At 41.0% G+C, this 23,725-nt stretch overlaps 1 protein-coding gene across 1 annotated transcript in view; it reads right to left on the bottom strand.

The window, feature by feature from the left end:
• Positions 1–9,820: 9,820 nt before the first annotated feature.
• The window catches only part of EPM2A (epilepsy, progressive myoclonus type 2A, Lafora disease (laforin)), a 57,827-nt gene continuing 43,922 nt past the window's right edge, over positions 9,821–23,725 (bottom strand). The window contains exons 6-7 of the transcript XR_775437.1: positions 16,323–16,498; positions 9,821–9,868 (exon numbers count right to left, since the gene is read on the bottom strand). The gene's annotated coding sequence lies outside the window, so the exon portion shown is untranslated. The remainder of the gene's footprint in view (positions 9,869–16,322; positions 16,499–23,725) is intronic.

The raw sequence follows: 23,725 nt of genomic DNA on the forward strand, positions 1-23,725 counted from the left end.
AGAATCACTATATTTGAACTGAGTGTAAATTCCCAGGCTTTGATTACATACAGCACTCTGAATTTTATATAAGCAGTAAAAATGAAATAGTATGTCTTTTAGGAGTTGCAAGTGTGGAAAGAAAAGGTTAGGATGCCCACCTGATCAGAGCTCTTAAAAACCCCAAGTTTCTTATTGGGCTACCCAACTGGAGAGCAACAACAACAAAGCATTTCCACCTAACATTGAGATATCCGAGAGACTGGCATCTTACTGAAAAGTTAGAAGAAGTTTTCCCCTTCCTGCACTGGAGAACATCAGAATAGATGGATATTCAATATAGAAGTTCATCTTGATCACTGTGATCATTAACCATAGTTGTTCATGAAAAATCTGTGTCCTGAAGCATGAGACATATATTTCCTATTAAATTTTAACTCAGTCATGCAAGTCTGGGGGGGAGCAAAACACCTTTCGTTGATGAAGGACATTGTGGCATACAGTTCTGCCATTACCTTGGCAGTGCCTTTTCACACTTCTTGTCAGAAGAAGAAGATCTGACATGGGAATTGAATACTTTTGGTAAGTTGTTTAAAACTTTGGCTATAAACTAAGGGATATGGAAACCGAAACTTCTGCTTTAGTATTTCTAATGTAGCTATACAAAGCTTGAAGTGGCTTTTGAGTTTAGGTTGGACTAAAAAGTAGCCATTGACCCTCCCTCCCTCCAAACACAATATAAGATGCAGAGTCCACTTAGTGCACTATCCCAGTGAAAGGTAGAAAATGCTTAGGGAAAATTTGTAAGAAATAGGGCACATAAGGCACGGACCTTCCCCTTGCAGCTCTTCCAAGCCTCTATTGCAGAGCTTGTATCCAGTCCTTCATTTAGGATATAGCCGGTCAAGTAAGACACCGAAGTTTTGCTGCTCTCAAGGTGTCACATCCAAACAGTAGCACAACCCACCTTTGGAAGGCTCTTCTCTGCAACTCAGTGCTGTTCATCATTCCCTTACTGTCTTCCCAGCTCACTGTACACAAACTGCAAATAAATAATGAGATGAAAAGATGAGCTCTGGGACCAAGAAATGCCTTATTTTTCCAGACCTTGTGGATTTAGTCCAACAGCAAGGTCTGAGGCTGCATCATCATTGTGTTTTCTTGAAACAGTAGCACACAGTTCTTCACTCCCTGCTTGATTTATTGCCTGCAAATTTGAGCCTGTGTGCAGGTCTTGTCATCTGATACATTTGTTTTAGTAGTCAGTATAATATGAATTGACTACTAGAAAATGCATATTTGTTTCACAGCCAAGCCGCAATACAAAATATATTTCCAACTCCTTTATTTATTATTTTTGCCTGTTTATTAATATATGAAGTCCAATACTATTACTTTTACTGAAGCCAGTAGGATCGCCTGGGCTTAGGAGCGCTTTAATTTACATGAGATTATCAAACTGCAGCCTTTGTGACCAGCTGAAATTTAGGAGGGAGATTCTTGCAGCAGCCAGAGAGTGAAGAGGTGAAAGATGACAGGAGAGGGTGATGCTGCTGTGTGGCACAGCAGCAGGAGGGGCAGAAAGCAGGGGATGCTAAAGACTCTTGAAAACTAGTCCCCATTTGCCTCCCTAGGGCCCCTCATCACTCAGACCTTACATGACTACTAGCTATTCTGGTCACTTTAACTACCTTTTGCTTCGGTATCCCATTCACAAATCGAGAGGGACAACAGCAGTCAATTTTACCCAGTTGTTATGACAATAAATATATGATGCATTCAAATACTAAGGTGAGCAACCCAAGAAGCCCATGAGGAAAATGATATTTCCACATTTAGTCCAGCACTTACGCAGGGTGCAGGAAACAACAGAAGGAACATACCGACTAAGAGATTGCCTTTGGAAAACTGAGCCAGAGATTACAAAAGTAAATCAGTCATCACAACTACAGACAAGGAGGCAGCTTTACACACATGTACTGCCTCACAGTGCCTTAATTACTGTGACATTGTTCTTTAATTTCATGTCATGTTTTGGGCAAAATATGCATCTCTACTTCCATGGCTTCACAGAGATTCAGGAGTGTATTGTGTATGTCTCAGGAACACTGACCTTCAAAGGAACCATCACACCACAGTTTTCAGAAAAGGTCTTGAAGTATCACCTTAGGGCTGTTGAGAGCTTGGGAACAAACTGTTGCCCTTTGCAGACCCTGGTGCCCAGGGCGGCAGCACAGTCCAGCTGATCAGCAGGGCCAAGAGCACATTTAAGTCACACAGAAATTAGAGATATGATGAGGGCAATAGGAACCTTCTAATGGCGTGATTGGTTTAGCATGGGGAACTGATGCTGCTGATGCTCAGTGGTGCTTGCTTGGACTAGCAATGAGTTCTTGATGTAGTGGTGAACTAGCAAATGGTGAGAGACAAACTAGCTGCCAGTTTGTGGAAAGTAGAGCCATCATAGTTGCTGAGTGTATTAATGCCAAAGAGATTTTTGTTTCAAAAACTTGGACATGCACAAAAGCAGGAGGAAAAAAAAACCCACTAAATCACCTGCTGCTCAGTTCCTCTGAAGTTAAAAGCCAGTAGCAAACTAAAGATTTTTAAATCTATTGTACCGATGTCTCATTATCAAGTGTCTCTGAGCTATTGATATGATTAACACTTTTAACTTCAAATGTCAAACTGCTTTTCTATTGGTTTCTGGGTGATGTAAATACCTGCCAGAGAGCGAATGCCAGGTAACATATTAGCCAAGGTGCTGCTACAGCTCTGAAATCCCAAGGCTGAGATTTAGAAAAGAAAGAGAATGAGCACACATGAAAGTAAGAACACATATAAAAAAGTGAAGTCTGTAGCTTTCATTTTTAAAGCACACAAGTCTTGTTTCTAGCCACAGCTTTTTTGCATTCTTTCCTGGCTCACCCAGGGGTAGCCTTGACACATGCAAATCACTCTTAATTGTAGGAGGTGCCTTGCACAAGACAGAAATTTGAAGAGTTCTGAATCTTTAAAAACTATTTGTGCAGACTTTGTTCTTGCTGAGGAAAAGTATCTGTCTCGGCAATCAGGAAGGATCTGTTGCAAAACATGTTTAAAAACATTGTTTTGTTTGTTTTTTTTTTTTTAATGCCAGATATCTTTGACAAAAGTCAGTAAGAGTAGGAGACTCCTGTTTGAGCTTAGTCTTCTCAGATTTCTTTGTTTTAAGAGAGTAGAGGAACCATTTTATCTCCAGGAGCTCTGGGCCCTGGCAGATATGGTCTAGTAAGTGTAGTTTAGTAACTTAGCGGTGCAGGCCAAGTTATTGTGCTGGTTTGAAAAAATGTATAGAGAAAAAACTAATAGTACTTACAAGGTATTTTTACGAAGGGAATTATTGCATAAAGCAAGGAATTACATCACCCATTAGCAATATGTAAAAAATTAAATGTAAATATATCTAAAATAGGGTTCTGTATATATACACATATATATATTTAACAAGGAAAGAGTTATATATTTGGCAAGGAAATTAAGATACTTTTTCTCCAATAGGAGAACCAAGCTCAAAGCCTACAGGAAGTTTACTTAGTGTAGAGCTTACATACTGTTAAATGTAATGTGAGAGTAGAAGAACAGTCAAATTTCACAGAACGGGTCCTAGCCAGGAGTTTTATTATTTGTTTACCCTATAAAGCCCTACATAAGTCTCTACAGTTGGGGTATGCAAATGCTATAAAAATTTGCTATAGTTTTAAATGCCTTGTTGAATGAAAATGAGAAAAGCAACAGACAATCGAGCTCAACCTGCAAATGTGTCCTGTAAAATAGCTGATAAAAGCCATTTCCTGACAAAGCAGAGGAAAAATGGTTCTCCCTGGTTTAGGCAATCCAGGCAGAATTCAATGGCAGAACTGAACTCCAGAGACTCACTTGGGGTCCTGAGTTAGCACGGAAGCAGGAAGAGAAAATCTTTGAATTGCAAATTGTGTTTGATGCACCTAAAGCATTGTCTTGATACACGGGTGACTGACATAGCTGCCACTGTGGTCAGCCAGGGGTGATGAGGGACCACGTCCTTCTCTGACATTGCTACAGCAAGGGTCAGGGTGATCACTTGTAGAGCAAGTACTGAGAGCCAGGAAGCTCAGGCAATTAGTTTTCCTTCTCAGGGGTGCTGGCATCATCCCTCAATGCACCCACAAAGCAAGGATCCCCAACCCATTAAAATTCAAGTAGCTTTTAAAATCTCAGGTTTGCCTTCATCCCTTCTCTTACACTTTATTTCTATTCCATTTAATTTTTCCTCTCTTTCTTAGTCTCTCATTTGTGTTTTTCTTTTTCCAATTTCAGACTTCACAAAGACAGGTCAGTTACCCATGATGCCCAATTAATGCAAGTGCTCACTGGGAAAGACCTTGCTGCAGCCTGACAGAGAAGGTGTGGTGAATTAAGAGCCTATCTTTTGAAAAATTTCACTGAATCTGAAATAAAAGGAAGGGGAGAATTTTCCAATGAAATTTTACTTTTTAAATTTGCCTGTTTAACTTTCACCAGCATTTAAAAAGGACTCTGACAGCAGAGGTGGGTGAGAGCTGGTTGGCATCCCTGCAGCAGAAAGCCCAGCTAACAGGGTGTGCTCTGCTACAATTTTAGCAGACCTTTGGGTCTGATCTTACATTGATCAAGCTGATCTCTTGAGGTAAGGGGACAGGAATTTGTTTTGTGTTCTATCTTTCTTTTTTTCCTTTCCTTATTTTCTGGTGTAAAGAACATCATCTAATCTTTTCCCCCTTCTGAGAAGTTACCTTCTTTTTAAGTGTTTCCATCCACTCCAGTGTTAGGTACTTACCTATAGCAATTTGTAATACCATTTTACACTGTGTGGTTTCAGTTCAATGAAACGCTTAATTGTTTAACTGCTTTCCCATACAGCAATACCTTAATAAGCTAATAGCCAAGCACTTGTGTTAGAACTTCCTTCAGTGAACACTATAAGCTAAACCAACCAACCCCCCAAAAGTAATTTTTGCATAGTTAGGCAATAAAGTGCTTTTCACCATGCTATTAAAATACAGCTAAAAAGCAGTAGTAAAGAATCATAATCCAATTACATTTTCTACGGTATTTCACTACACTGCTACAACGTGACAAAAATATTTTGTGTCATGAAAGATATTTTTGTGTAACGGGAAAGTTATTTTATGTTAGTTTATTTTAGAAATAACATACATTCATTCAGCCAGAGACTGCATGATAAGTCTATATAAACAGAATATATTTTTCCCCCCAGATTCTTCTCCTGTAAACAAATCTCTGTGCCAAGTACAGCTCAGACAAGTAGCCCTGATTTCAACTGGTCTACTCACATAAGTGAGAAATACTTTCTTACATAGCACTTACTGCATTGAGTCTTCAGGTATCAGGCCGTGAGAACTACACAGAAAACTTCACTGCCTTTCTTGCACCACTGAGTATTTCCACATATATAATTCAGAAAATTATACATATATAAAACCACATATATAATTTGGAAATTTATAAACCAGTTTCGTACCTGTGTGGAAATACCTTGCATACTGGAGATGAAATTATCAAGATACACGGATATTCCTCTCACACCAGGACTGACAGAGCTTCAAAAACCGTCTATCAGCAAACTCTGTGGCAGCTTCTTATTGTATATATTTAGCCAAGAAGACCGTGTTCAGTCCTGTTTAGAGATGCAGTGGAAATGATGATGACCACTTTCCTGACAGGCAATAACTTCTTGTTAGCACAGCCATAAGAACCATCAGGTAAAGATGTAGTTCAGTACATAAAGTAATTTCAGGCATGCATATTATTTACTCAACTGCCTGTAACAAGCCTGGTTTGTTTTAGCCTATTCTATCAGTCAGTGCTTCAGAAATACTGACTACATTTTTTTCTGAAAAATAGATCTCATCTCTGTCACACTGGCACTTTTTTGAACTCTATTTTTCAGGTGACTGTAAAATCCCCTGAAGTCTCTAGACATCTGTGAGGGTGATTACCTAAAAAGCCATTTCATACAATCGAGTACCATATTTCTCTTCATTTACATACACTATTTTGTTGACTTCCTGGGCAGTGTAGCTGTGTGAGTAAAGGCCCCACATCAGTAAAATATTACTATGCAAATAGTGACTGAAAAACATCTAGTCAACCTATCATTTTACTGAAGTCCTGAAACTAAACCTTCCACACAGCACAATGGTCTGAATGCCAAGAGAATGAATTTATTCATAATAAGATAGCAGCAGAGAACATATAACTTTTTTTTTTTCTGAAACTAAGCTGAAAAATAAAAGTATTTCTGAACTGAAACCCTGAATGTTGTGTTTCAGCATAAAACAAATGGTTTATAGCTCTATGATATGGTAACATTTTCTTTTTTTGTTTGAGAGACATTAGCATGCAGCTTACAATAAGCAAGAAGGGTCAAAATGCATTTACAATTAAAAAGAATCTCTTTTTCCATTGTAATTTATGGAATAGCCTGACTTCTGAGAGCCTACCAACTTGTTCTTCTCTGTAATTTATTCTTTAGGAAACTGTTTCCCTGCAGGAGTTTTATAATGATAAATTTTAACTCTGAAATTTCAAAATGCCTTAAAGTTTTCATTAAAATTTAGAAGACTGCCAGTACCATCATTTCAGCTTGGAATGGGCAAAATCAGAAACTGTTTCTGAGGGGTGCTATGTAATTTATTTTCTTCTATTCTAAAACTCCAGGTATTCTTGTTTTTATGGAAAGGACTTCAATTCAAAGTTTATCTTCTTTCCTAAATATAAAAATAAAACATTTAAGAGCACAGAAAAAATGCAGCCCTGAGCCCTCTTGCCCAGTGACGAGATACATGGTTTGTATTTTTCTAATATTCTTAGCATGAATTAACTGGAGTCAGTTAAAGATGGTGATCAGTGAAATACTGCTATCCACTTGGCTTTGAAGGGATTTAGGATGTGGAAATTAGAATTTAGCAGAAATTTAGAAGAACAACAAAAATGAAACCAGACAAATCCCACAGTTCTGTATCTCAGAATCCCAAACCCACATAGAGAGAAAAGCATCCACAGGGAAATCACCCTGCAAAGTCATGTTATCTTGGATTTATTCTGTGACATTGAGCAGCTCAATTGTTCTCTGTCTCCAGCACACTTCCTCTCTTTCTAAATTGTCCCTTTTTTAGTTAGTATCTCTTACTACGTGCCCCCCAAATAACATCCTCCATCTTCTTTAGCAACTTCCTGCACAAAATGAAAATAGCTCGTAATGAAATACTAAACCAAATAGTGCTTAAGGCATTTTGGGCCACACAGGGCATGAAATGACTCTCCTCTCACTGGTGTGAGTGATGCATAAGAGGTCAATAGCACTCCACCAGGGCAAAATAGACACAGGCTTACAGTGTTCCCCCTTATCCTGCTCTTGCCGTTATCAGCTAGTGATACACAGCACCCACCCCACCCCCCTCCCCATTTCTCTGTACCCCTCTCAAGAGGCACATAAATCTAAAGGCTCTCCTGAGAGGTCCCACTAGCTCTGCTTCAAAAGAGTTGCAGAAGAGTTGGACATTTTGGGTAGTTCTTGCTTGATTTATTAAGAAGCAAGAATTTAAAATAGTTTGATTTTTTTCTTACATTGAATTTCTTTGAAGGGTACAAAAGCATATGCTCTCATTTGTTCCCTTTTCCAAGCAGAGCAGCTGAATTCACTTGCAGTCCACTCACTTGAAGCAAAAAGCCAGGTTCTTTTTGTAGTTCTTTATCTTGTTTTAAAGCCAATTGTTTGCTTCTGCCAACTCGTAATTGCACAGAAAGGTTGATGTCTGTGAGTGCGAAAGGAGGTTTTCTATCATTATGTCTAATGGCTGTTCTGCTCTGTTGGTGATTATTCATTTACCTCTGATGTTTGCAGCTCTTGGCGGCAGTTGCTAGAAGATTTGCAGCAGTTCAGTGTTATTTCCTATATGTCTTTTACAGAACCATTTATTTTCTATTCCAGGAAAACATCAACATTGTAATGCACTTTATTCCTCTGATTAATGAGAGAAGTAAACCCACCCATTTTTCTAGTTTACACTCATTTTATTCAATAAGCTACAGTTATAGGTATTCAAGAATATTTGAATTGATAACACGCTTTGAAATTTTAATCCCCGTGTGGAAGACATAGCATTTTTACCTGATTAGTCTCACTTTTTCCTACCACCTGCTACAGGAAACAGGGATATTAGGGAAAAAGAATTTTGCAATAATCAAATAAGTTTGGCAAAGTGATATTTTGTTTCTGTGTGCTCTCTGTGACCCACCAGGAGGCAGCTGGCTTTTGTGTGCCATGAGCAATAGGTCCATCATTGGGGAATATAAATTATGACACCCTCTTTGTGAATCCCAAGACTGTGCCCAAAACACCATCATACACTTCAGAGACTAAAAGTCACATTCCCTAACTAGTCCATTTTGAAAGTCCATTTAGTCAAATAGTCTTTTTCTATAACGGTTGTAGAATTAAAAGATTGCTTAGTAAATGTGAAACAGGCCAAAATGAATCCTGCTGTTTACTGAGGCAGTGCCATGGACATCAGTGGAGAGATTATGTATTTACAGAATATACATTTGGTCCAATCAGCACTGGTGAAAAGCATGAGACTGCATTTTAACTGACATCCTGACACCCTAAACACTTAGATGATGGTCAGCAGCCGTAAGAGGCACCCATCCCATCTGGTTTTAGCAGACAGTTTTACACTTAAAAGGAAGTTTATTTCTTTAAGCCTTAAAGGTAAAGCTTTTTGCTTGAATTTTTAGCAGGAAGAACTTAACTGTCTCTTACTGAATAAGTAATGATTCAATACATCTTAATCAGAGTATATGTCCTTCAGAGTCTGAGGGTCTTGTGAAATTTCACCCGCAGCCCATTTGTAATATCAGTTTGACAAAGTTCAGCACTTGTTTGGTACCATCAAAAATGCAGACTCATTTCATCATCATTTCCCTTATGCTTCCTCTGAAGGACATAAAGTTACCAGCCCAGATCTCTTGTCTGGTTTAAACAGGTATCAGATGTATAATTCCTCACAGCAGTTACACTCATTATTTACTACCTCCTTTCTTGTATGGTCTGATACAGTACCCAGTCACTGTTGATCAATGGGAATGTTTTTATACTGTCTTCCTGTATAATTTACATGGAGCTTGGCATCTTCGGCCCCGGTTTTCCATGACAATGGAAATATCTGTTCAAGTGCAGACTACTGCACTACTCTACTCTCTTTCTGCCTAAGAAACTTTAGTTTTCTTCTCCGAGGAGCTAATCTGTTAATAAGTTCAGCCAGCCATTCTTATTCGATGCAAAATAATTAATCCTCCAAAAGCATTTCTTCACAACATTGAAGGATTTTATCAGATCGTCTCCATTTTTATGGGGAGTTTTGCTGGGAGTCTGGTGACTGGCAGAAGACATCAGCATACCATGGATATGGTCACCAGCAACTTCTGAATCCAAAGTCCTGCAACAGAAGCTGAGAGCTCGGCAGCCCAAAACCTTCTCTGAAAAATAGCCAGTTCTGTACAGCAAATGAAAAGCCAAGAGCTTCAGTAGAGGAGAGTAATAGATTTTCTTCTGGGTGAACATTATCATCCTGTAAAATGTCCCTCAGGACTGATTCTGTGGGTATGAACAAGAGGCTTAAAAAGACAAATTTTGCCATGAAAGTGAATAATCTGTCACTCACCTTCCTTCAGTTTTACTGCTGCTAGTGGGCCTCATACGGGTTCTGCTGGCATGTGATGTAAGATTCTGATAACTTTGAGTAGATTTCTTTAAAAGGCTGGATAATTTCATGCAATCGTTAACCACCTCTCACTGCTTGGCATGCTGAAATAATAAGGGTAATTGAATATCACACTTCTGGGTGTAAGCTAATTGCCTGCAGGACTCTGGAAGGATGTTTCTTCCCTGTACACCACATAGCATAATTGGATAGGTAATAGGCATTATGGGAGCCTTCCACCTTCCTCAAGAATATCAGTGCAGAAGGCAAAATGTCACATTAGATGAACAAATGATTTAATCCAGTATGGTGAGCCCTCTGCTCCAATGGTGCCACGGTGAGCAACCAGTTGGATCGCAGGACATGCACCTGCCATTGTGTAATGAGGTCCTGAGTAACCTGGGTCGTTATTTTTAACCTGAAATGCCAGCAAAAGCCCCAAACTTCTCTAAGTGCTCATTTCTATGGCAACCTCCATATAAAGTATTGTTCAGTTGTGAATTAATATGTATTTATGCTTAAATGAGAACCAGGAGTGACTATTCCTGGTTTTACAAGCACACCATCCCCTGAATCCCTTTAATCTTCTCTGTGTGCTGCTGAATGTCAGGTAATGGAGTGGCACAGTGTGAGCTCAATTAGTTTAAAATCTTATCAGTATAATTGGGCAGGATGAGCTGTATTAGCTTGCCAAATAGGACTCAACACTTTGAAGTTATTTACTCAATTTTATATTCTTCCAAATGCAATTAATTGCATAACCATTAGCAACTAATATTAATTAATTAACGGGGTTCCAAAATAATTGTATGTGATAGACATCACCAAATGAGTCCTTTGAGATGACTGGAATGTAGGGAAGAGGATTGCTACCATGAATACCAAATCTCCTCAGCAGATTGACTCACCTACAAATCATATTCAGGAATGATTAGAAAAATGCCCAATGCTAAAGACAACTCTGGAGCACGTGCTGCCGCACACATGGCCTCAGCGTGGAAGTGTGGAGTGTTATTTAATCAGAATAACCTTGGTGAAAACAGGACTTTCAAAAAGCTATCTACAACAGTGACCTTACTACTTTCATCTGCCTTAAACAAACAGCATTTCACTGACTTCAACAAATTTCTGTCCTTCAAGCTCTTTTTTTCTAGCTAAACATTCTTCCCTACAATTTCAGCTAATTGGGCTGAAATCTTTCCATGTAACAAGCCATTTATTTGGGGTTTTTTTTGCCAAGAAGCTCTGCCTGTGCTTGTCAGCACACCACTGATCTGTTTCCTTCCCTGCACCACCAGAATAGCCTCCATCTGAGAAAAGCACACTGAAAGTATGTTCTGGGCTGGTGTTTGCTGCTCTGTTTTCTTGCAGACAGCAATGCAGACGCTACACAAAATTACATCACTGCCCATCCAGGTGCTGAATTAAAATTCCAGAATACTGTTGCTATTATGCCATTAGAAGTGCCATCATTTATAGCAGTTGTAAACCCTGAATGCCTGTGGTTATCTCAGGTCCTGAACCACCTTACTAGCTAGAACGGGCTGTTATGATCCTGACCAATTTTCTGACATGTGTCCGTCGTGCGTTAGCAGGGTACTGCTGTTATGATCAAAATTTTCAGGACCAAATCTTCATTTGACATTCCTGACTTGGGCTATCTAGGGAGCCTGTGTTTCGGTGGGATGAGTATGTGAGCTGGGCTCCATCAGTACCCACTGATTTTCTGCAAGGACATGAGCACCTCTCAGACTCAGAAAGCATATTGTATGTAAGAAAATTCAGAAGCAACTAGAAATTAGTGGGGTTTGATCAAAATACTAGCTACAGGGTGTGATTGGTAGACCAGATACCTTCCACATGATACCTGTAATACAAATAGGCTTAAAACAGGTAAGGGATGAGATGAAATGAGATTTATTTTCAGAAAATTATATTAGTTGAATATTCTTTTTTAGCTACACTTTTATCTGAAGGTCCCTTGCTGTTTCTGCTGGATTCTGCTTTGCTTCTGTCCTTCACTGTGGGACAGTGTTGTTATACACAATTAAACACATTTCCAATTTGTGCTCCTGAGACTGTGGCAGCTGTACTTCAATAAAGGGTGAAGACAGACCAGATGGATAGAAGGTGAAGCGCTGTCAGTCCTTTGGGATGGAAGATGGCACAGAAATGCAAACAGAACCTAGAGTTTATAAGGGAAAATAATGTCCTGACAGTCTGATGAAAGACTAACCCAGAACCCCCTTGTCCTCCCAAAAAATTAAGATCTGGGAAGATTGATATGAGTGCACTGTCAAGTACTTCATCTTTTTTATCCTTTTTTAGCTTTTTTTTTTTTTTTATGAGAAACCGTACCAATCTAATCTGAATGAGGAAAGTCACCTTCCCTGATGCTCAGTTTCATTTCCTCAAGCAATAGAAATGAAAATGAAAATTTCATTTTAAAAACATGAAAAGGGGAACATTCTCGTGAAGGTAGAAAAAAAATCTTCAACAGCCCCACATATAAAACTTTAAAACTATCACTTACATCCTTAAAAAATGAAGCCCTATGAGTCAGGCTGTTGAAACCCATATGTGGGTGCTACTTTTTTTTTCTCAGAGACCAAAAGAAACTGCAGTGACTTAAAAATTCAATAAATGCATAACAAAGGAAGACTTGGGAAGGAGAGAGGGGAGACAGAGATGAAGTCCAGTTAATTTGAAAGACACTTAAGAAAAGAACACGAACGCTGTTACAACAGTTCTTCTGGGACTCCCAGTCCTGCACATTAGTCGGTAATGAAAGAAGGTGCTGATGTGTAGATCAACATTTAAATCCATAACACTTTTGGCAAAGCATCTTAATCTTTACTTCTCACTTTTTACAATGTATCTATTTCACTTGTGTGTGCTCCTATTTCTTATAGGCCAGATGTTGCACATTCGAAGCAGTGCTAAGTCCTGTGAGATCAATGAAACTTTTAACCTGAACTACAAAGCAGGATATCATTATGTTTCCATGTGTTAATCTTTATGGTCCTGAGCAAAGCAACCACCTGTGGCAGGCTATGAATTCCCTGATCCCAGCGGTAAGCAACTCTTCACCTCGCCAGTTCTAGCCAAGCCAGAAGTAATGAATTGTGTGAATATCTGCTCCGCTGTCGGGTTTACAGATCGTCCCTTTGTGTATATATTACAGCAAAGATTTCCAGTCAGCCAGCTTGACATTCTTCTACGAATTGACTGTGAAATGATACAGATAAAGGGCAGTATGCCCAGGAATAACCAATTCAAGCGTGGCAAATACTGACTGAAACAGAATATTTCAGATTATGAGGGGCTTGCTTGGATTTTTCTATAAGCACCTGAGACACACTCAGCATTTGCATTCCCAGTATCCCCACCTGCTTTACAGACATGCCATCCAGCCCCAGCAGCAAGAGGAGCTCATGGCACTGGCTGCTCTGTAGACAGAGAGCTGAAAAAAATTGCCCTTGCCCAAAACTATACAAAGAAATATGGGTTTCTACAGGTACACGTTTTTACCCACTTTTGGAGAGGTAAAAGGAACAAAGGAAATAAATCCTGGCTTGCTGAGGTCTGTGACCTGAAATCTCCAGGGAGAGAGGATGAGCAACGATGGAGGAAACCTGCTCTCACACACATGGTGCCTTGGGGCCACGTAGCCCTGGCACAGTCTGCTCCATCAAGTGGGACCAAGACAACGGCGCTTTTAGGTGGGTCTCTCAGGAACTTGCCCTTTCCACAGCAAAGTGTTTTCCCTGCAAAATGTTATCGGAGCTCCCTGGGCTCTCTTGTCAAGATCTCCCTGTTAGAGAGTTAATCACGGAATTTATGTGAGATATGAGGTAAATTGTAGGGGAGGTTCATCCTACCTCCTCTTCATAGTAACTTACAGATGTTAGAATGTGAAATATTGTGATATGAGAATGTATTATTCCCTCAGGAGTATCTCGGGGGGAAGTAGAAGAGAATATAGCTGAATTTAAGGAAATTTCCCAGTTACAATATGGCCACTTGCAGGGTAAATGGCTGCTCTTTGCCAAGTGCAAAAGCATTATGATACAGCATAGAAGAACAAGCCTATGGCAAAGGCAAACTGTAAGCACCACAGAAGGTATTATTAATAAAAAGATCTTCTGTGGATTTCTGTATTTCCCCCATATCATGTATATTTTTCAGTCAGCAAGACACAGAACAAAACAAAAAACCCAAACCCCAGCATTTCATGTTTGGGCCCGTATGTGGACTGCAGACTTTCATGACTAGGTGGGCAACAGACTTTTTTATTAGGATTCCACAAACACCAGGATCTGTAAAGCTAGAGCTTTTTTCCCCCTACTTTCTTGGGTATGCTGGGAACATTTTGACAGAGTTGCTAAACCATACACACACGGGTGTTTGCATAGTTCCTTCTCCTGGTGTGCTTTCCCTCACTTTCCAGGTCTCTCATTTCCTTTTCAAGCTGGTTTCTCCAGATATCCTATTTTTATAAAATTAATTAACAACTGTTCTTTGCGTTTGTCTTTGCCTGTCTGCCCAGACAGGCAGTGGGCTGGCTTGGTGGGCAGGCAGAAGGTCTGGGTTCTCCCCTGCTCTCTGCAACCTGCTGGCAGGAGGCTGAGCAGGATTTCATCGCGATATCCCAAACACATTTTGTGATGACTTTCAAAACCTTCCTCATATAAGAAGGTTCGTGTGGGGTTTTTTTTAAGCATTAGTCTGTCTCTGGTTTTGTGCCAGGCCACAACAGCTGACATTTCTATAAACTCTGCCTAATGCTAATCCCCGTGGAGAGATGTAGGGGCACGCCATGGTGAGCAAGGGGCTCCCTACACTGGCTTTGCTTTTGTTTTCTCCGTTCCTTTTTCTCCCTGAGGGCAAGACGTGCCCCAGGCGAGGAGTCTGGACTGCCAGTGCCCACAACACCGCTGCAGTGGGCACTCACCAGCTTGGGCCCAGGGTATTTAAAGATTGTTTATAGCTCTGTGGTGAGGGGCCGGTCTCTGCTGTGAGGTTGCCCTCAAATCTGCTCCCCTGGCACGTGGGCACTTCCCACCAGGAGGGCACAGCCCGTCTGTGCACAGTGGAGCTCTCCCAGACTGCAGTGAACTCCAACAGCAACCGAAAAATCATCCCTCACCTTGACATCCACTTTCAGGTCATGATTTTCTATGTCCTGTTTTTCATGAATATATTTCCTGAGGGACTTCAGCCTAGTTCAGAATTCCCCCACTGTGGCACAAGCTGTTTGAGGGCAGCAGATGAAGAGTGTGGGAAAGGCTACAAAGGCATGTGCCCTTTCTCTTTCCTTTTCTTCTTTCCCCTGTCACCACCATTTTTAGAAAACCACCAGTAAACTGGGTTTCCTATGACTGCTCTGCAGCTATAGTTTTCCCCTTTAAATTTTTATTTAAATCATTTGGTCATTTGGGGAAAAGAAGAAAAAGACAACAGGAAAATAAAATTCTTTACATTATGAACCTATGATGTTTCTCCATTCTGAACTACAGCTTTTGCTGGCAGTATTTGGTTATCTTATATGGGCTAAGAGGAAGAAAGGAAACATTTCCCATTTGGTGAGCAGCACCCAACCTTCCCTCTTCTCCTTTTTTTTTTTTTTTCTTTCTTTCTAGCAAATGTTTGCAAGCTATTGAATAAAACAGGGATTGCACATACACACATTTTTTTGTCTCTGATGACAGATGACAGCCTCAGAAGGAGCCGAGATCCAAAAACCCCCTCAGTTTCTGGGGTGCCAGCAATGCCAGCAGGGAGCACTTCCACATCTTCTGTACATCAGCCACCAGGGATGGGATTTACAACACTGAAGACACTTCAGACAGTTTAGGCTTCAGAGCACAAATATCACTTACTGGCTGTGGGTATCTTAAATGCTGATGTGAGCATATGCCACCACTTCTCTCATTTCTTCTGAAATATCAGGGATTATTATGATATCTTTGGCATAATAGCCTACTCATAAGAACGCTTGCTTTGGAAATGAGCATAAAATCTGCAAGTTGATTTATCCCTAAGCTCTAGGCTAGGCTGCAGCATGGCAGGATCAAGTCACCCACTCCCCCCCAGCTCCAGCATCACGCCTGAGCTGTGCCAGCCTGCAAGAACATATTTGAATTTTCATTGGGCCAGAGAAAGGGAAAGCACAACAGAGATGGTGGGATCTAAAGACAAGGCTGCTCATGGTTGACAAGGAGTCTGGTGGTGTCCTTCCCGCTCTCCAGGACGTTTCTGGCTTGTTAAGGCTCTATAACATAAATTTCCTTCACATGCTATACAACTCAGTGTCTAGGGCCACATCCTGGGAGACATGGTCTGAAACATTTTGGGCAGAGCAGTGAATTAAGCCGAGGGTCCCATTTTCTAGGCCAATATTTTAAGCCCTGGATAATCACAATAAGCACTACAGCTGTCACCCCCTCCCCACCACCCTGAAAGACAAGGGTGAGTTAGCAACTTCATTACAAAGGAGAGATGTCTCCTCCGGGAACGATGCGATGCTCCGTGTCCCAGGCGGGCAGAGGTGTTTACCTGAAGTTCTCCCAAGCTAGGCGTAGGCATCAGATTTGCATCTGCCCTCTGATTTTCTTTTAGGTATCTCCAGGTGACTCCTCGGTCAGCATGCAGGTGGCATATGGCAGCTGGGACACCCGACAATATAGCCTCATCTGGTCCCTAAAACTTACGTGGTTTGATTCAGTTTTCAGCTGTAATAAAAAGAAAAAAGCTTATTAAGAAACTTCTTGCTGCCCGCTCTGTAGTTGGGGTACTACAACTGCTGTAGGTCACATATACCCAGAAATAAAGCTCTGGGGAAAGGGATGGGGACTGGGACAAGGACTTTAGGAGGCATTAATCAGAAACATGCTCGGGCACATACATGAGGACTCTCATTCCTTTAAGTTATCCTTCATTACTTCTAGGTCTTTTATCTATGCATATATGCATCAGGATTTTTATAAATAAAATAATTCACCAGAATTACAGTAGTGCAAGCACCAAAGGAGCCACACAGCAATGCTAATGTAATGATTGCTTTCACTTGGTGGTTTAATCACTCAGAAGCACCATTTGGTTCCTGCTGGATTTTTGTATCACCAGGCCTCTGTGAGACGGCCAGATGAGCGCGGGTGCTTACTTTCCTCTTTGTGCTGGTGGCTTCTGACCAGGGGCAGTGAACAAATGGAAATTAGAGGTAAGCAAGAGTTAAAAGAATGAAAGCTATGTGGGAATGGCATGCACACTTTATTTAATACCTTAATAAACCAGAAGGTTTTTGTGGCAGCAGATAACAAACAGGGATAGAGGGAAAAAGTTTGTCTCAAGGAAAGCAGAGGTTTAGAAGTGACCTTTGAAATGTCTACACCTAAACAAAGGCTCAGAGCAGGGAGTTCCACTTTAAAACAGAATAAAATGAGTTTAGTTCCGCAGCAATACTGTTGGAGCCCTCATGGTCAGCAAAGCATTTGCAGATGAGCTTGTGTTTATGTTTGGGATATGGTTTTGTTTATTCCCATTGGACTTCATCAAGTGTTTAATATTCTGTTATATATGTGCTTAACAGAGCACATGCTTCTCTGATGGAGAAGGTGGAGAAGAGATTAATTACACTCTGCTCTGACTCTTTCAGTAGAAAAACTAGGGGATACAAAATGCACTGCAAAACAAACAAAATAATGTGGCTACTCTTCCAGTGTGTATCAGACTTGTGGAGTCAGAGGCCACTGTGAATGCTTGAAGCTTATGCCCACAGGAGACTGTGCAAGGACTTGAATAGAGATATATTACAGATTACTAAACACAGAAATTACACCAACTCTGGAAATCCCTTGAGCTACAAATGGTCAGATCCTGGGGCAGCAGAGTACCCTCTGTGTTTGCCCTGGTCTAACTCTGCCCTTGGCTTCTGCTTGCAGCCACCATCCAAGTCAGGGTGTCGGCTGGGTGAACCCTCAGTGCAACCTCGTGCAGCCATGGCCTACGGGAAAACAACGTTATTAGCCTCCTTTTAGAAATACAGAAGCCAAGATTAAGTCTCAGACCCTATTTCCAGGATAGCCCCAGGATGCAACTCATGTTTTCAAGCTAAGCAAACAAGCTAGGCCTATGGATCACCCCAGAAGTCAGAAAAGAAATCTTATTCTTACAAGCCCCTGGGAGACACCACGTATAAATCAAACCAATCTATCTCCAGCTGTTGGCAATCTGCTGTCACCGACTGTCCTCACTGAGCCACCCACTGCTCTGTCGAAGCTCCACCGCCAAACAGAGGTCCACGGGCTTCTGCCACCTCCCCTCCAGGACAGACAAGTGGAGGACGGAGCAAACTCAACGCAGCCCACTTACCGTGCGGCACTTCAAAACGCCTCTCAGAAGTCACTAGGCTGTAAAATGCCAATGCACCTCTGGTAAAGAGGACTGCTCGTCTTAGCATTTGTGTTGGGTTAACTGTTAAAAAATTTGACTCAATATTTTATGAAATCAAACAGCAGAATAGCCTTGAGCTTGGTTCTGTCAGGGTCAGGTACCCCCTCACAGCCCTACTTGTCACTTGCTACCAGGAGCAATCGGCTCCTGCGCAGCTGAGGCATTCTGCAGGGCGCAGAACTGCTGCTGGCGACAGCCGGGAACACCGGCTGGGGGAACTGTACTACAGGCCACGAGCAGAGGGGAACGATAACCAATGGTAATCAGTCAACAGCTTCAACACATCCATGCCAAAACCTAGGCAATGAAAGAACTAGATATAGAAAAATACAAAAATAAGCAGAGAACCCTTCATAGGAAACCGCTGTAGCTCTGGTATCTGGTATGCAGCTCCAAAGGGCTCTGCATGAGGCACACATCAGAATTTAGTAGTATTTGTGTGCTGAAGAGACCAAAAGACCATTCACAACCATTGCAAGTTGCCAAGTGTTCTTCGAGACTAGCTCTCTTCACCGAAGGAGAAGGAAACACGTAAGGGTTTCCTGAGTAGCAACTGGTGCGGGAAAAAACAACACATTAGTTCAAATTATGTCTAAGGACCGATGGAAAAAATCACGCTCAACTGTAGTTTTCAGATTCTTCAGCAGGGAGATTTCTATCTACCTATCTGCTATGATTTCTGCACATCTCCTGGAGGTGATCCAGAGCCATGCAGAATCATTACATGGTTTTGGGCTTCTCCCCACCGGGTTCAAGCACTATGAAGGAACAGGTGAAAAGAAGGAGCTGTGGCACTGCAGTAGGTACAGTATTGTTCTCATATTTGGCAAATCTGGAATAAGCAGTTACCACGATAGGGTAAGGAAGCCCACGGAGAATAAAAATTGCACAAGTCAAACAATTTCCCTCAAAATTTCTGTAGTATTTGAGTCTGTTTCAAATGGGAGGAGAAGCAGGGGCAGAAAGCAAGCGGAAAAGTAGAAGAGTAAATGTGTACAGACTACAGAAATGTGTACAGGCTAGAGAAAATCACACTCACGCATAACATGACAGAAATATTGCTAAAAACTGCAGGCTTTCCCCAAGACACTGCAGAGCTCATTTGCATTTCCAGCCATTACGTATCTGACACATATGGATTCATCCGTTTAATTTGCAGTCTTGAAAACTCTGATCTTTGGTAGGCTTGCTCTTCATTTTCTTTCTTTTCCAAGCAGACGTGTGGCACATGAACACAGATGCTCAGACAACTCTGCTGATGTGCACAACACTGTCGTCAGGTACTGTATTTGCAGTGAAGTTTCAACACTTACTATCACCCATTCCTTTGAAAACCAAACTCACTTCACTTTACTGCCTTACACAGCTTGTTTGAGTCACAGTCATATAACAAGCAAGTGTACTTATCCTTTTCTAAGGGCTCACAACTCGTGGCGTTTGCTGGGGGCATTTTGGTTGCAGCAATGCACCATTTTGGAACTTGTCTCATCAAAAATCAAGGTAGAGAATGCAGCAAAGCACTTAGGCACCAAGTGTAAAATTTGCAACTTGAAATCCCCAGGACTATTCTTGTACTTAAATTTCCACAAGCGGTAAGTGCTTTGTTAGATCATTTTCTATCTAAAGGAGATGTCCCCTGAGCAGAGCTTTTCAGAGCACAGAAGGAGAATCAGCAGATCGTCTGCCCAAACCCACAGCTAAAAAAAGGGAGGAAAGGTATGTTGATGTGCGTAAACATGTCTTCTGTTTGACTTAAACAACTTTTCCCAAATAATTTTCTCTCTTGCCTTGTCAAATGAAAAGCAGATGGTAGCAGGATACATATTCTGGTAACTACTGCATTTCTCACCAGTGTTTGTTTTACAGGAGTGGGGTTTTTAACACAAATTTGCACACGGTGAACCCTGGATCTTCACAGCAGCACAAAAAACATAACAGTTTCAGAAACAGTTTCAAACCTAGCTGTTTTTTTATATTTTCTGTGCTACCCAAGCATAGGTTTTAGTTTGGAACATAAGACAGTAGTTGAATAAAAAGAAGATAACTGCACATTCTAAGCTCACTAATACCCCAACAAACCAGGATGATCATCATTAAAAGCACAGAAATTACCCTGAATACATATAATTTATATCAATTTCTGGTATGATTCCTTGTGGGCTTGTTTTTTTTCTTTTTAAATCAGGGTGCCACTGAAAGACACCTTGAAATTACTGCTCTTCAGGAAAGCAAAAAAACCCCCATGTTTACAGCTAAAATTAAGTTATTGATTCCAGTTCCATAAGCAGAGCTCAGCATTTTCCAGAGTGTACTCAACTCATGTTCCCAGCAATCAAGAGAGACCTAATCAAATTTTTTCCTCTCAGAAATAATGATCTCGGCAGATTTTGTTAAATAGCTTGCCAGGCTTTGCTGTTCCTGTGGATATTGTGTGCTTTCGGTGATTGCTGGGTGCTGAGACGTATTTGTGTCTCACTGCCGCAGTTCCTCGGTCCCTCTGCTCGTGTCTGCTAACTGCTGAATGAGAGATTTCCAAGTGCGCTGAAAGAAGAGTGACGATGTGACTGCGGCGGTCGCACCGCTGCCTCCAGGGAGCAAGCCATGCTCGCACCTCATCTCTGAGCCTTTGCTCTGAGTCCTGGCTATTTCCCAGCCGCTCTTGGTTCCCCCAGCTCTGCCTGGACTGCCTGCCTTCCGTGGCCTCAGCCTGCGTCCCAAGCCCTCGCTCTCTCCTCTGCTTCTTTCCATCTGACATGAGACCACTGGAAGGAAGGCCACCTGGCCACTTGCTCTGCCTCATCTCAGCAGACCACTCCTTTCTGCAGTTCATATATGTTCCTACTCCTGCTTCTAAATCTTTCACTGGTGGTCTAGTATATCTAGTCACTGCCTTATGAAATGTTTTTTAATCCTTTGCATGAGAATTACTGCAGAATAATGCATTTATTTTACCATTTAGGAAGAGTGGAAGATGTCAGAAATTCAGAGCAGCATTTTCTATTTTAGTTGCCCATAGTTGGGTATCTAAATTAAGTTAAATTTAAAAAAACCCAAACCTAAAACCACACCACAAATGAGATTTTCAGTGGTGCTGAGAACACCCTATCATGATTGCTTTCGTTATTCTCTGAAGAGGGCACTTGGATGGAAAGTGCCATGTAAGGCAGCAAGAAAACTACAATAAGTCTGACTGGAGATGACGGCATCTGTTCATGCATCCTTATTTCCCAGTGAGTAAGATATCCCAGTTGGGAAGAAGGCCAGATCAGAGTCCTGGTTCTTATCGCTAGACTGTGTGTTGCCTGTGAGTGCCATCAAACTGCAATGCTCACACACATGCCAGGAAAGTGTGTTGGGGACATGGACAAGTAACTCCCAGTGAAATTCAAGCCAATCATTTAGACCACATTAACATGGAGATTCAAAGTACTTGAAATAGTGTCTGATCAAGTGCTCACAGGCATCCACACTGCCACCGTGGGTGAAGGCACTGAGAAGAGCAGTTGTCCCATCCAATTACTGGCAGAGGACTGAGGTTGAGCATCCTTTGTGTCACGTTAAGAAACAGAATCACTCAAGTATTCTTGAGAATAATTAAATAATCCATTTCACCTGCAGGGGCTAACTGGTGTCAAGGCCACTGCTACTCACAGTTGCAATTTCCCATTCTGGCACTCTGGCTCTTCACACAGGTGTTGCGGGGCAAAAGACCTCCAAGAGGTTTTACTGCTTCAGCAGGACACGTGTGAAGAGAAAGACTCCATCAAGACATATGTCTGTTTAGATTTCCATCTGGAGCATATTTTAAGAGGTGCCTTCCCATCAGTTCATCTAAAGCATAGCCTTATCGATCCTATTTCAGAACAACACATCTCTATGCAAGGAATTTATATGACTGCCAAACCACAGTGCATCAGCAACCACTTTTGTGCTCGTAAAGCTTCACCGGCTTGAGTACACGCCATGAGTTAGTTGCCCAAGAGAGGGTACCCAACTGATCTGTGTTCTTGAGAGCTTACACTTCCACATTTCTTTCTTTATACAGCTAAATATCGTAACTGCTTTTTAAGCCTAAATAGTTTGGTGCTACCCCTTTACTTGGTCAGTGAACTTTAAATACCAGCTATACTTCTATCTAACACATTGATTATATTTTCAAGTGAGTTGCAGTGTTTGCTATCCCACTACTAAATATTTTTCCCTGTGACATTAGCTAGGATTATACTTTAGATATTTTTGCCTTTCTCCAAATACAATCTTTATATTCATTTCTTAACCTCTGTGCTTATGTATTTTATTGAATTTTTGAAGATTGGATTCATTTTCAGCATTTGATTTGTTGCAGTGACTTCGGGCTGGCTGCCCAACTTAACCATGGCTGCTACCCTTGGATGATAGCCTGACTGTTAATTATTTCCCTGCTGAAACTGCATTAGCACAAAACAAATTTTGTTATAATGACATTAAGTAAAGACCACAGAAACCTGCCCAGCATTAGCATTTTTTTCTTGGCAGCTGTTTTATGCTTTTTCCTCACATCATCTAAATCAAGAATGAGATATCATTTAATATTTTACCAGCTCATGAATAAACAGGCCTTCTATTTTCCTTGATGTAAATATAACAACATCAGCATTGAAGTAATTATCAAATCACAGACATTATCCTGCAATCTTTATAAATTCAATCTCCCAAATAAGACAACATGTTTAAGCACAAAAATGTTGAATTATATAGGGCTAAGGTTCACAGTGTCACCATCCTTGGTTTACAGGGTATAACAGTTCTTACTTCCTTATCCCCAGACAAGCCTTGATATGTAAAAAAGGTTTAATAAAATACTTATCACTCATCTTTACAAATATGTCAATTTTTAGCCACAAAACCATTTCTAAACCAGTCAAGACTGGAATGAAGGATCTTGAGGTGAAAGGGTGGAGCAAGAGGAAAATATGTCTCATTAAGAATGAACACCGTATAGATTCACTATGTAGCATAACTGAAGGACCAACAACATGTATTTTGGTTGCTTATATCACAACCATGCAATTATGCTAAAATACGGTAATGTCATTGCCCTTGAAAAAAACGCTTTTCTCTGTTAACTTAAGAAGAAGATTGATTATGAAGTCATATGGTTTGGTCTTGCTGTTGGTGATGTCATTGTGCTGCTGAGCAACCGAGAAAGGATTAATTCCTTTATACGTCCACCGTTCCAAAGTCTGCTCCCTCAGAGCAGCCCCTTTCCCTTTAAGCTACATCCATATGGAAAATAAAACACCTTTTTTTTCCAGCAGAGTATTTTTAAAGAAACAACTGCAGAGGTGTTTATCTACCACTGAGAGTGTAAACAGTTAGAGTTGGAGAGAGTCATCTATATCCTGTCCTCTGCTACATTAATCCAATTCCATTTTAGCTAAGGGCAGCCTGATGTTCATTATCCTTCAAGAAGGTAGGGCTTGCTTGCCAAATATATGCTTTTGTGGTACTTATTATGCTTCTAAGTA

Source organism: Haliaeetus leucocephalus, unplaced genomic scaffold (genome assembly GCF_000737465.1).
Source record: "Haliaeetus leucocephalus isolate CR32 unplaced genomic scaffold, Haliaeetus_leucocephalus-4.0 Scaffold992, whole genome shotgun sequence".
NCBI classification, from domain to species: Eukaryota; Metazoa; Chordata; class Aves; order Accipitriformes; family Accipitridae; genus Haliaeetus; species Haliaeetus leucocephalus.